This window comes from Capricornis sumatraensis, chromosome 5, assembly GCF_032405125.1.
Source record: "Capricornis sumatraensis isolate serow.1 chromosome 5, serow.2, whole genome shotgun sequence".
NCBI classification, from domain to species: domain Eukaryota; kingdom Metazoa; phylum Chordata; class Mammalia; order Artiodactyla; family Bovidae; genus Capricornis; species Capricornis sumatraensis.
This window is the reverse complement of record NC_091073.1, coordinates 21,042,091-21,055,997: the sequence shown is the minus strand read 5'-3', so window position 1 is coordinate 21,055,997 and position 13,907 is coordinate 21,042,091. Positions and strand designations below refer to the sequence as shown.

The following is a 13,907-nucleotide window of genomic DNA, read 5'->3' as shown; positions in this document are numbered from 1 at the left end:
TGCGGGAGAGCCGGGGCGGGGTCACCCTGGGCGGTAGATCCGACCCCCAGCAGATGGGGGTCGAGGAAGGACCCGAGGGAGTAGAGCGGAGACTCACTCCCCCCATCCCCGACCCGCCCCAAACAAGGTGAGGCCATCGGCCCGTCCCTCCTCTGGGTCCCGGGGTCCTGCTGAGAGGGGTCGCCCGCTGGGGGTCCTCGGAGGGGAGAAACGGGGAGGGGAGGCGACGGCGGGGTCCCGGCCCTGGGAGCTCGCTGGGAGGCGAGGGCGCCCGCTCCCCCCGACCGCTGCGCTGCGCTGCGGCGCGCGCGGGCTCCGCCGGCTGCGATTCCGGCTGGCGGCGACCGCCGCAGGAAGGACCGGTTCCTGTGCTCCCTCCGCCCCCTTCCCTCGCCTTCTGCTGACGCTGACGTCGGGCGAGGGAGCTGGAGGAGCGCTCCGTTCGCGGCCGGGAGGCTCCCGGGGGCCGGGGCTCCGAGGTACCTGCCCTCCGGGGCCCGGGCGGGGGCGAGCCGGGCGGGCGGCAGGCTGCCGCGGGAGGTTCCCGGCAGCCGGGGCGGTCGGGGGCGCCAGCCCGGGGCTGCCCTCCGCGCGCGGGGTGACAGACAGGTCGCCTCCTCCTGCGCCCTCACCGCCGCGCGGGCGCCGCCGCAGCCCCTTCCCCTTCCCCGCCTCCGCCCTGGGGCCTGGGAAGGTCTGGAGGAGGCGCGCGCCTGGAGAGCGCGCGTCCGCCCCGGGGCAGCGGGAGGGAAGCGTTCCCGGCTCCGGCCGCACCTCCGGGCTCCGCGTCGGCAGCGCCCTTCCCCCTCCCGCGCGCCCCACCCCGCCGGGCCTCGCCTCCCGGCCCTTCCGGCCCCAGGACCCCGCGGTCCCTCCCCGGCTGGGGCTCGACTTGTTGCCGAGTTCACCTGCCGCAGCTCCCGGTGTTCGGCTTTTCTCTTCTCCCCGTTCCCCATCTTTGGCGGAGGCGGGAGGGAGCACTGGAAGCACGCGTACCAGGGGGCCTGAGGTGAATCTCCCCCCCGGGTGAGGTCCTCCGAGCCTCGGACCCGACTGGAGCGGGAGCCCCTAAGCAGGCCAGGTCCCCGCGAACCCCGCGCGCCCGTTTCCTCTGGGTGCCACTGACGCCGCCTTTCCTGCCTCGCGCTGTCCTGCTTCCTCTAGGAACGAACATATCCTGTTATTACGTCCGCCTCTGCCCAGAGCGACTGTCTATTAACCTTTCCCGTTGCCTTTTGACTTGGCGTGCCCCCAGAGGCCCCTCAGCTTCTCTTTGGGCGTCTTAAAAACGGTGCGTGAGCCTTTTCCCTGGCGAAAGGCATATAGTTTAGAAAAGGAATTGGGTTCTCTTCTAGATACCATAAAAAATTATCACGAGAAAGGGTGCTGGGTGGCAGCCTTAGTATCTGAGATCTGGTAACTTTATAAAAATTATCAGGGCCTGGAAAATGTACTGCCTACCAGCTGGTTTGAAAATGATATTGAATGTGGGAAGAAAAGCACAGAAGGCATTGGCCATTAATGTCCTATAAATTATGACTCATTGCAAACATGTCCATGTCCAAACATTTCAGCAAAAACTCGCCAGAAAAATACCAAGTTGGTTTCTGAAGACCTTTAGTTTGTTTTTTTTTGAGATCTGAACTGTTCCCTGGGCTGAAGGAATGAAATAGGAAATGCCCACTAGTTTGTAATCCGTGGTCCAGATTCTGTTTCTTACATTCTGTTCAAGGCACACTTTTTTTTTTTTTTTTTAACTTTTAATTAAGTTTTCAAGTCCGTTTTTGTTTGTTGGTTGGTTGGTTGGTTTGTTTGTTTTGGGTTTCAGTCTTTGTTTTTGAAACATCATGTGTAGAGAATACATGCCATAGGGGCAAAATTCTTTGACTGCCAAATATATATCTAAGGAGATGTGAGCGACTTCATTTTCACTTTTCAGTTTCATGCATTGGAGAAGGAAATGGCAACCCACTTCAGTGTTCTTGCCTGGAGAATCCCAGGGACAGGGGAGCCTGGTGGGTTGCCGTCTATGGGGTCGCACAGAGTCAGACACGACTGAAGTGACTTAGCAGCAGCAGCTTTCAAATTGTATCTTTTTTTGCACTAAATAGGTAAAGAGTTGTACTGCTATTAAAGGATGAATCTTTAGAAAATGACTGTTAAGCTGTTGAATACTAATTATAATAGTGGAGAGACCCAAGGCTAAAAAGCTGATTGTGGACACTCAACCTAATGGGGCATTAATTGCTAAAGACACCGGATAGTAAACGCTTGGGAACTTTATTTTATAGCTCTTTCCTTCATTTGATCCACTTTTATATCTATCTGACTGCTTTCTCTGAGCATCTTTATTGCCATGCATTTCTCTCCACGTCAGGCTTATGAAAAAGAAGATTTTGTTACCCAAAAAACCTTCAAAATTGCTGCATTTTTAGTGTATTTGACTTAAGAGTACATTTTTTTTTTCAGGTGCCGGCAGGTTTATCAGAGAAAGAGATGTGTGGCAACTGTGAAATGATATGGCAGGGTCAACCTGTTTCCATGTGAACTTTTTTAAGTTACAGAAACCTCATACAGGAGAACGTGGTAAAGTTAATAGGCCACAAGGATCAGGAAGAATTTTTCCTCTTTATTGGTTGAGCTGTACACCTGGAAGCCTGAAGATGGGTGGGAACATTTAGGATCAGTGCACTGGCTACTAATGTCCTTTTTATTCCATCTGCACTTTCAGATTTATGGGGACCTTGGACAAGGATGCTATCTGTATGTTTATGTCCATGAGGCAACATAGATCACTGATTAATTCACCTTTTTCCCTTCTTCACCCCCATCCAGAATCTGCCTCAGTAAAGCCTTTAAACTCAAATACCAGTATAGGAGGAACATTCCCCCCTCCCCCACCGCCCCGGCTGTCACATTTTATACCACTGTCATATCTAGTGCCATGGAGGATGGGCAAGGACAGGCTTTGGATCCCAGTGGAGCAGGATTGGAGCCCCAGCTGCAACACATAATTAGCTACGTGACCTTGAGCAAGTTGCTTCAGCTTTCCAGGTCCTTATTTGCTTATCTATAGAGCAGGAATATCCACCTTACATTTATATATATATAAATGCATTGGAGAAGGAAATAGCAACCCACTCCAGTGTTCTTGCCTGGAGAATCCCAGGGACTGGGGAGCCATATACATATATATATATATACACATATATATGGATTTTCACAGTAAATAGGACTCAAGTTGGGCTTCCCGGGTGGTGCTAGTGGTAAAGAATCTGCCTGCTGATGCAGGAGATGCGATTCGATCCTTGGGTCCGTATGATCCCCTGAAGAAAGAAATGGCAACCCACTCCAGTATTCTTGCCTGGAGAATCCCATGGACAGAGGAGCCTTGCAGGTTACAGTCTGTGGGGTCACAAAGAGTTGGACAGGAATGAGCACACACACACAGCAGGACTCAAGTAATAGTAGATTAATTATTCTTTCACATGCTAAGCATATGTGCTGTCTATATCTGAAAAGGATGCTGCTGCCTTTCCCTCATGATAGAGAATGTGTTCCAGTTGGTTTTGAGTTGTTGCAGTGATTTTGTACCAATACTGAGAATTTGGGCGTTACAGAATCCTCCCTGAAGTTGGAGAATGCAATCTGTGGTTGAGGAATAAAGCAAAGCTAATTTGTTCCATTAGGGGTAGATCTTCTAAACCCCTGACACTCAAATGTGATCCATGAACCAGCAACACTGACTTCCCTGAGAGCTTGTAAGACAGGTGGAATCTCAACCCACACTCCCTCGACCCCATGTCCACTGAATAAGAATCTCTTCTTAACAAGATCCCCAAGTGAGTCCTGTGTACATTAAAGTTAAAGAAGCATTGTCCTAAGCTGGTATTTATTAAACTTTTCTGTCTGATAGAATCATTTGGGGGCTTGTTAAGTGTGGATTCCCAGCCAGGCATCTCCCATCTGCTGTTAACACCTCAGGTAGCTCTGATGCCCCAGGCTTCTCCCACTGATCTTTGAGAACATGCTCACTCAGTGGTGTCTGACTCTTTGTGATCCCATGGACTGTAGCCCACCAGGCTCTTCTCGCCATGGGATTTCCCAGGCAAGAACACTGGAGTGGGTTACCATTTCCTTCTCCAGGGGATCTTCCTGACCCAGGGATCAAACCCGGATCTCCTGCATCTGCATGAATGGCAGCGGGATTCTTTACCACTGAGCCACCTGGGAAGCCCAGTTTTTGAGAAACATTGCACCAAGCTTTTTATGCAGCAGAGTATACTAAGATGGGCCTCTGGCCTCTTCTTTAACAAAGCATTTTGGCAGATATGACCTTTGATAGTCAATTCCCTTTGAGGTAAATAGGTGTTATAAATCCCTATCTATCTGCTTAGGAAAATTAGGACTACGGCCATGATTTGCCTCTGTGGATAATGCATATGGTAGAACTGCCTTGAACCTCTATAAATTCTAGTTAACCATGCTTGCATGACTCTAGCATCCCAGTTAATGCCCTGAAGTAATTTCAGATTTCAGTGAATCTCTCCAGGACACAAATGACTCTAAGGTGTTTTATACACACTTTTAAAACAAAGCCTTCCTTCTGTGTGACTCGCGGCCAATTACTTAGGATAAGTAACTGATTTTGAGCTTCAGCCATAAAATGAGGATGATGTCCCCTGGACAGCGTTGCCAGGATAAGCATGCTGTGCACAGAGCATTCATGTTGGTGTCTGAGAAGTGCTAGTTCCTCAACCAATAGTAGCTACTTGTCTCATTGTAAACCTAGTGAGAGAATGAGTTCTTGGAGAGTTGAGAAAATGGCATTGCTCATGATGAGAAGTCTCTCCTGCTGGTTAGATGATGTCATTCATCAGGCCTTCGGCCAAATCAGAGAAGAGGGGTTGCCGCTCAGTTTTCAGCAAGCATCTGTTGTGTGTGTCGTGTGTCATACATCATTCCAGTGCTGGGAATCCCAAGACAAGACCCAGACCCTTCCCTGCTCTGGAGAAGCCTGCAGCCTAGTGAGGGAGATCCATGGGTCAGGTGACGATGACATTTCAGGAAAGGTAGGGAGAGGTGAAGCTCAGGGCAGAGACACCCAACCCAGGTGGGGGAGAGGGCGGAGAAAACTGAGATGATTCATGGAGGAAGTGACCCTTGAGTTAAGCCTTAAAGGGCCAATAAGAATTAGGCAGGTCAGAAAAGGTGATGAGTCGAGGGAGAGTTTCCCACACAGTACCCAGGTGTACAGAGGGAAGGCATACTGGCAAATAGTCCTCATGCCTGGAGCCCGATGTGCATGTATGTCCCTTACTGTCTGAATGACCTTGGGCAAGTTTGATCAATCTGTGAGTTGAGAGGCTTAAATGTATTAATCAGGGTAAGCACAGGACTCATTTCAGTTTTGTGCTGCACAGTCATGGAGAGCTGGTGGAGATATTAGTAGAAAATGAGGGACTGATGTTAAAAAGCTATTAGAATTAGAGGAAAGTAAAGGGGTCATTTTTAGAAGACATTTTACAGAAAGTACATAGAATCGAAAGAGGATGCCTGAAAAAGACACCTGAATGCAGTGAATTACCATGGGGTCGGATACACGAGGTATATGTATTCCGTGATGACCAATGAGTATGTAGATAATGGTATATCGCTAACGCTGGGAGTCTAGACTTGAGAGTGGTAGGTCCCTCTCATTCTGTGGTGAGAGTATTTGTGCAAGAAGTGGTTATAAAGTATTGCAGCCGCTTTCCCAGACCACACGTTCAAATCATCCCGTTGCTCACCATCATCATGATCTCTCACACCCACTTCTCTGTTCCCAGAACAGGGCACGAAAGCCTAATGGTACTTAGGGGAAATTCAGCCTTCTCTGCATGTTTCTGGGGTAGTGCCTCCTAGGCCAGGGACCAAAGAGCTAATTGTGATAAATGGCACACCTTGTTCTTCTTGGTAGGAACCCTGAGAGCCGCCAAGAGTCGTCAAGGTTTTGTTGTGTATAAGCATGATGGCAGCTATGGATTTGGGAATAACATGGAACCTGAGCCTGTGATTAGGAGAGATTGTTTTTTAACAGAAGCTGAGCCCATTATCCGAGCTTCCCTGGTGGCTCAGTGGTAAAGAATCTGCCTGCCAATGCAGGAGACTCAAGAGACCAGGGTTAGAGCTCTGGGTTGGGGAAGATCCCCTGGAGAAGGAAATGGCAACAAACTCCAGTGGTCTTGCCTGGGAAATCCCATGGACAGAGGAGCCTGGTGGGCTACAGTCCATGAGGTCACAAAAGAGACATAACTCAGCGACTAAACGACAAAACTAACAACAAGCCCGTTATCCAACCCTTTGGTCCAGGAGTAGAGTGGAGTGCTTAAAACAGGATTTCGAAAGTCAAAAGCAGCCTTTCATTGACTAGTTGTAGACTTTGGGCAAATTATTTCACCTTTGTGTCTCACTTGCAAAATGGGCTGTTTGCCCTTCTGATACTGGTGTGACTCTGTTCGGTGCTTCACACATGTAAAGGGCAGTACATAATTACTGCCCTTTATCCGGCACATATTTGCTGAAGGCCTGCTGTATTCAGATTCTGTGCTTGGCGTAAGGAGGCAAAGATGAACCAGTTAGGATTCCTCCCCTCAAAGGACTTCCGGGCCAGTGCAGGGGTGTGCATGGGTTCTCAGTTGTGTTGGACCCTGTGACCTCATGGACTGTAGCCTGCCCGGCTTCTGGGTCCTTGGGGTTTCCCTGGCAGGAATACTAGAGTGGGTTGCCATTTCCTCCTCCAGAGGATATTCCTGACCCAAGGATCAAACCTGCATCTCCTGCATTGGATTCTTTACCATTGAGCCACCTGGGAAGAGCTAGTATGTGTGTGTGTGTGTTTCGGTGGGGGGCGGGGACGATGCAGATGTAATCAGCTCATTGCTTGAGAATAATGGGACTGCGGAGCACCACCAGCATTGGTATGGGGCAGTTGATTCTCTAGTGGGGAGGGCAGGAGTGGGAGGCCCCTAGGGAGAAGGAGGACAGGTGTTGGGTTGGGGAAGACTTCACTGAGGAGGTGACATTTGTGAAGAGTCGAGGTAAGGTTAAGTCGTTGTTGAGTCATTGAGTTGTGTCCACTTCTTTGCAACCCCATGGACTATAGCCCACCAGGCTCCTCTGTCCATGGGATTTCCTAGGCAAGAATATTGGACTGGTTGCTGTTTCCTCCTCCAGGGTATCTTCCCAACACAGGGATTGAACCCATGTCTCCTGCATTAGCAGGAGGATTTGCATGTTATACAAAGAGTTCATACAATGGTGTAAAAGATTAGAATGGGTAGCTACAAGGATGGTTTTGCCTCTGAAGGCCTAGACTAAGCCCTGATTGTGAATCTAAAAGGAGGAGATGTGTTTAGTAGCTTTTTAGGAGGTAGGATGAAGAGGACTGGGAGACTGGCTGCAAAGGATGAGAAGTCAAGTTTGGGCCACTCAGTAATTTCTTGCTGGTGATTAGCACTGGGACTGCAAGAAGGAGAAAAATTGAGGGGGTGATCGAGAGAGAGAATTTTAGTTTTAGAGGTGCTGAATTTGAAGTGCCTGTTGGACATCCGTGAAGATGACCAGAGGGAGTTGGTTATTTAAACCCCTCTCCAGAGTTCCAGCGGCTCCCCTTGCAGCTCAGACTATAAAGAATCCACCTGCAATGCAGGAGACATGGGTTCAATCCATGGGTTGGGAAGAAGAGACGAGAACCTGGGAACCTGGAGAAGAGAATGGCTACCCACTCCAGTATTCATGCCTGGGAAATCCCATGGACGGAAGAGCCTGGCGGGGCTGCAGTCCATGGGGTTGCAAAGAGTCGTACACGACTGAGCATGTACACACACACACCCCCCCAGAGTGCCAAAGAGTCACACAGGACTGAGCATGTGTACACACACACTCACACACCCCAGAGTGCCAAAGAGTCAGACACAACTGAGCATGTGTACACACACACACCCCCCAGAGTGCCAAAGAGTCAGACACAACTGAGCATGTGTACATACACACACACACACACACACACACACCCCAGAGTGCCAGATCTACATTTTGATACTCCCACTGTAGTCTCTGGAGAGGGGTTTAACTTTGGAAGTCATACAGCTGTTGGTGGAAGCCACAAAAGTGAATTAAATCGCCTAGAGAGAGCAAGTAGAGTGTAATAGAAGACAGCCAAGGTTTGCAACCCCATGGACTGCAGCCCCGCCAGGCTCCTCTGTCCATGGGATTCTCCAGGCAAGAATGCTGGAGTGGGTTGCCATTTCCTGCTCTAGGGGATCTTCCCAACCCAGGGATTGAACCCAGGGCTCCTGCATTGACAGTCAAATTCTTTACCACTGAACCACCTGGGAAATCCTGGAACCTTATAGATCATCGATATTCAAAAGGTGCACACACAGAGGGAAAGGAGCCAACATGGAAAACTAAACAGTTGCCAAGTGTAGAGAGTGTTTACTGAGAAACAGAAGAAGGGGAGCTTACTCAGAGGTCAAGAGAGAGGAGGACCTTCGCTGGGCTCATAGTGAGAAGCTTCCTCTGGTGTGGTGGAAAAAGGAAGCACACTGCGTGGGCCTACAAGAGCTCCGTCTGTGAAGAGAAGGAAGAGGATGGTGACTGGAGGGAGAAGGAGGCTGAAGAATATGGGTTGAAGGCAGAAAGGGAGGTTGACTGACTTGGAAGAGAAGGAATAACAGATGGAATAAGGTGGGAGGGGGCAAGAGGGTGAGACCGGCCCCTTGTGAAGAGGAAGGGACAGCCGTGGCTGTAGTCGTGGTCCTGGATGGCCCCCCAAAATGAGTAGTGGTGCCGAGGAGAGGAAGCGGTGAGAGAGAGGGCCCAGTGCCATGCCCAGGGCCACGATTCCCCATAGAGCGTGAGCGGGGGGCCTGGTCATCGCCCTCCTGGGGCGTTGCCTCTGCCTCCTGCTCCCTGAAGGCCAGGAGCCGAGCGGCCTTGTGTCTGATGCCTTTTCTCGGCGTTGCCATAGGCGGCTCGGGCGTCGCCGTGGAGTAGGTAAACTTGCCCTGGCGCCACGCCTGACCTGAAGCTCCGTGCCTTTGGGCTACTTCCTGGTGGTTCTTCCTGCTTGTTCTACCTGCCTTACCAGGCGTATCCCCAATGGTCCTGTCTTTCCTGATTCCCACCAGAAGAACTGGTGTTGTGCTTTATTTGTTATAATTGATGATTAATGGTTTATATTAGTAATAGCAGTTCTACTGCTGTTATTTATTTCAGAAAACCTCTTCCCTAAGAAAGTAGCAAAAACCTGGAAAAGAGAGCTTTTATTAGTTCTCAGATAACACCAACCAGATGACCCAGTTTAGGCAAGGGTGGCTCTGCTAATCGAGGTACATGAAAACACAGAGCTGTCTCCTTCTGCTTCCCTTTACTGTTGACTTGTACTTGAAGGTCTTCCTCTTGCATCTCCCTCCCCTTCCTAGGCTGTCTTCATCCCTTGCTCTTGTGCTTGCGTGCTAAGTTGCTTCAGTCATGTCCGACTCTGTGGGGCCCCGTGGACTGCAGCCCACGAGGCTCCTTTGTCCGTGGGATTTTCCAGGCAAGAACACTGGAGTGGGTTGCCATTTCCTTCTCCAGTGCATGAAAGTGAAAAGTGAAAGTGAAGTTGCTCAGTCGTGTCCGACTCTTCACGACCCCATGGACTGCAGCCCACCAGGCTCCTCCATCCATGGGACTTTCCAAGCAAGAGTACTGGAGTGGGGTGCCATTGCCTTCTCCAGGGGATCATCCTGACCCAGGGATGAAACCCACATCTCTTACGTCTCCGGCATTGGCAGGTGGTTCTTTACCACCAGCACCACTTGGTCCCTTGTTCTTAAGCTAGCTCAAACTCCAACATGATTTAGGGACCACTGCTTCACCAACGGAGAAGGCGCTGGCCCCCACTCCAGCGCTCTTGCCTGGCGAATCCCATGGACGGCGGGGCCTGGTGGGCTGCAGTCCATGCAGTCACTAAGAGTCGGACACGACTGAGCGACTTCACTTTCACTTTTCACTTTCATGCATTGGAGAAGGCAATGGCAACCCATTTCAGTGTTCTTGCCTGGAGAATCGCAGGGACGGGGGAGCCTGGTAGGCTGCTGTCTAGGGGGTCACACAGAGTCGGACATGACTGAAGCGACTTAGCAGCAGCAGCAGCACTTCACCAAAGAAAGTCCTTGAATCTGTGCCATTTCCAGAGAAAGGAGTCATGCTGGTTTATTTACAGGACCTGTGCACAGCATAGACATTTTATAAACAACATACTGGTGTCTGTGTGTTTCGGTAATTTAAAACAAATGGAAAAGGCTTACTCTATGCCTCGGACATTTTCTTCCATCCTGGGCCTCCGTTAGCTCATCTCTGAAAGGAGAAGATAGGACTGAATAATCTGTAAGTCCTCTGCTACCTCTGAGTGATCTGTGGAGGCCTAAGAAATTACTTGATCATTTCTGTAAGAAGCTTTAAATTGTGAATTTAACCTTAAAGAAAGAGAACTTTATAAACAGTAGTATCTTGCAGGTCGTTCTGATTGTTGACATTACACTTATGTGTAATTTCATAGAGGTGTCATCACTGCATTCATATTTTTTGTCTTCCTTCACACTTATAATACTATTAACCATTCATATTTGTATATGAATTATGTACATTGCATTTATAAATGTGTGTGTGCATTTTATATTTGTAGGTATTTATATGTGTGCTTTTGTGTGTGTGTGTATAGTGAGAGAGTGATTGATTTATCTTCTCACTTTTGATGATCTAATGGTAGTTCATCCACTTCACTAAATCATTTCCATAAATCTGATTTAAAAGAAATAGTACATTTTGCAGATAGAGTTTGATCTTTTTAGAGCAACTTATTGTGAAAATGCAGATTGTAGGTCATTTTAAAAGACCATACTGAAGGTCATTTAAAAAGGCTATGTATATATGTATGTATATACACACACATATATATATAGTTTATGTACATATATATATATGTGAGATTTTATTTCTGTAATGACGTATCTGACAGGATAATTGTCAGAGAGATTCTGGGGAGAAAACTCTTTGAAAATATCTGTGTCTGTATAGAATATTGGTGACCTGAGAATTAATTTTTGGCTCTTTGCTGCTTTGCTTAATGCCTTAGACCAAAGCTATGTAATAAAAATGTAAGGGCAGCCACATATGTAATTTAAAACATTCTAGTGGACACATTGAAACAACTAAAAAGAAGCAGAGAAAATTAGATAATATATTTATTTAATGCAGTATATCCAAATATTATTTCAACATAAAATATGAAAATACATATATAAAATATAAATAAGTATAAATGTAATTTATAACATAATACAAATATATATTTATATATAATATAGCAATACAATTGTATAAAATTTAAATATACATAAATCAATATAAAATACATATAATTTTAGCAACATAAAATATAAATAAGTATGAAATATCAACTTCTTATTGGACACTTTACTTTTGGGATTACTAAGTCTTCAAAATATAGTGTGTGTTTTATTTGAAAACATATCTGTATTCAAACTAGCCATATTTCCAAGTTGCTCAGTGGCCACATTTGTCTAGTGGCTGATATATTGGACAACACAGTCTTGGATGAGAAAATTTGTTTATCTCAGATTAATCTTTCAAAAAATTATATCCCAGTTATAAAATGCAGTGTTAAAATTTAAAGAAAACATGTATTCTCATCATTTAATGACGCTGTGTGCTGGTACTTAAGGGTCTAGTATTTTTTTCTTTTTTTTAATTTTCTATTTGGCTGCACTGGGTCTTAGTTGCGGCTCTGGAGTTCTGTAGTTGTGGCGTGCAAACTCTCGCTTGCAGCGTGTGGATCTAGTTCCCTGACCAGGGATGGAATCCAGGCCCCCTGCATTGGGAGCAGAGTCTTAGCCACTGGACACCAGGGAAGTTCCATGCAGTCTAGTATTTCTTGACTGAAGTTGACTGAGACCTTTGTCTGAGTAGCGTGTTCCTTCATTGTTCACCTTGTGAGGTTAAGCTTTTAGAGAAAAGGCACTATAAAGACCAGAGATTAAAATCCATTTGCTAAATTGCATTTGAAAGTTACATATACCAAACTAAATAAAATCAAAGGTGAGTATAATTTATACAGCAAGGTCTTTAAAAAAAATCCTTTCTTTAGCAAAGATACACTATTTGTTCTTTTTCTGTTTCCAGTCTTCTAATCCATTTCATATTATCTGCTCTTGTAGATTCCCTTGAGGTTTTTTTCAGTGCCAGCCTTGTTATTGCCATCATAATTTTTGTCACAGCACAAAATTCACCCTTGATTCTCCTATACAAGCAGGGTGTAAGCAAGAGAAAGAATAGCAAGACCTCGATCATGCCCCCCACCCCTGAGCAATTTGAGTTTGGGGGTTATTTTGGTTTTAGTTTATTTCATGGGGCCATATTATTTTTAACTAAATTAATATCAAGGATGAAAGCCTTTTAGAGAATATGTTAGCTTTTTAAAGTTTCTTTAAGTATGAGATGCTGCATTTGGTATATTCCTTTGAGAGACATCCCTTAGAAGAGAGGAAGAGACTCAGGAGAGCATCAGGTTGCTACTTGGCTGACTAGTGTTTGGGACCCAGAATTCCTCCATGTAAACTTGATCTTTAACCTGACCTCCCAAAAGTCTCTATTTCTAGAAACCCGATTTCCTTATCTTTAAAAAGGAACATGTTGTGTTCATTATCTCTAAGCTTTCTCATAAGTAAAAGTCGCTCAGTCATGTCTGACCCTTTACGACCCCATGGACTGTATAGTCCTGAATTCTCCAGGCCAGAATACTGGAGTGGGTAGCCTTTCCCTTCTCCAGGGGATCTTCCCAACCCAGGGACTGAACCCAGATCTCCTGCATTGCAGGTGGATTCTTTACCAGCTGAGCCACAGGGAAGCCCAAGAATACTGGAGTGGGTAGTCTATCCCTTCTCCAGCGGATCTTCCCGACCCAGGAATCAAACTGGGGTCTCCTGCCCTGCAGGTGGATTCTTTACCAACTTAGCTATGAAGGAAGCCCATCCTCTGAAAATAATTAAAATCAGCTCTATGGTTTTGTGACTAAGGGCAACCTGGATGTCAGCTAGCTTCGTCTACTATTTTACAGATGAGCCAAGTATAAGATGAGCAAGCCACCCTTCAGTTTGCCTTCCCAGGTGGCGCTGGTGGTAAAGAACCCACCTGCCAAAGCAGGAAACATAAAAGACCAGGGTTTGATCCCTGGATCGGGAAGATCCCCTAGGCTAGGAAACGGCAGCCCACTCCAGTATTCTTACTTGGAGAATCCCATGCACAGAGGAGCCCGGTGATTGCACAGGGTTGCAAAAGAGTCAGACACAACTGAAATGACTTGGCACACAAGTGGAAGGGGGATAAGCTTGTATCATGACCGTGGGCTTACAGGCTTTTGTTTTATACTAAGCAGAATATTGGGAGACAAGTTATATTGGCATTGGAAATATTTACTTCAGGATGCGATCTTAATAGAGTTAGGGAATTATTAAGCTTAGTTAACACCTGGATATAATATTTGAGCTGTTTTGAAACGTGAATGATCATTTAAAAATATCCTAAGCCGCAATTCATTAACAGAAAATGCAAATTTTAATAGAGACTTGCACATGTAGGTTTAAATGAAAAGTCATCCATCTTTTAGCTGCCTTGAATATGGTTAGAATTCTGCTTTCCTCCCGTAAGATTTGCTGACTCACAAAATTAAAGCATGACTCATAAAATTAAATCATGATGGTGTTTCACATTTGCTTGTGAACTTATGAAATGTCAAAAATCATTTTCAGGAGACTCAAACTCAACTGCAAACAGAACCCATTTAAAGTTCTGTGGAATGC

At 46.7% G+C, this 13,907-nt stretch overlaps 1 protein-coding gene across 4 annotated transcripts in view; it reads left to right on the top strand.

Annotated features, from left to right (window-relative positions):
- Positions 1 to 398: 398 nt before the first annotated feature.
- Positions 399 to 13,907, top strand: part of ICA1 (islet cell autoantigen 1) — a 163,888-nt gene continuing 150,379 nt past the window's right edge. For all 4 annotated transcript variants that reach the window (XM_068973420.1, XM_068973419.1, XM_068973418.1 and 1 more), the window contains exon 1: positions 399 to 479. The gene's annotated coding sequence lies outside the window, so the exon portion shown is untranslated. The remainder of the gene's footprint in view (positions 480 to 13,907) is intronic.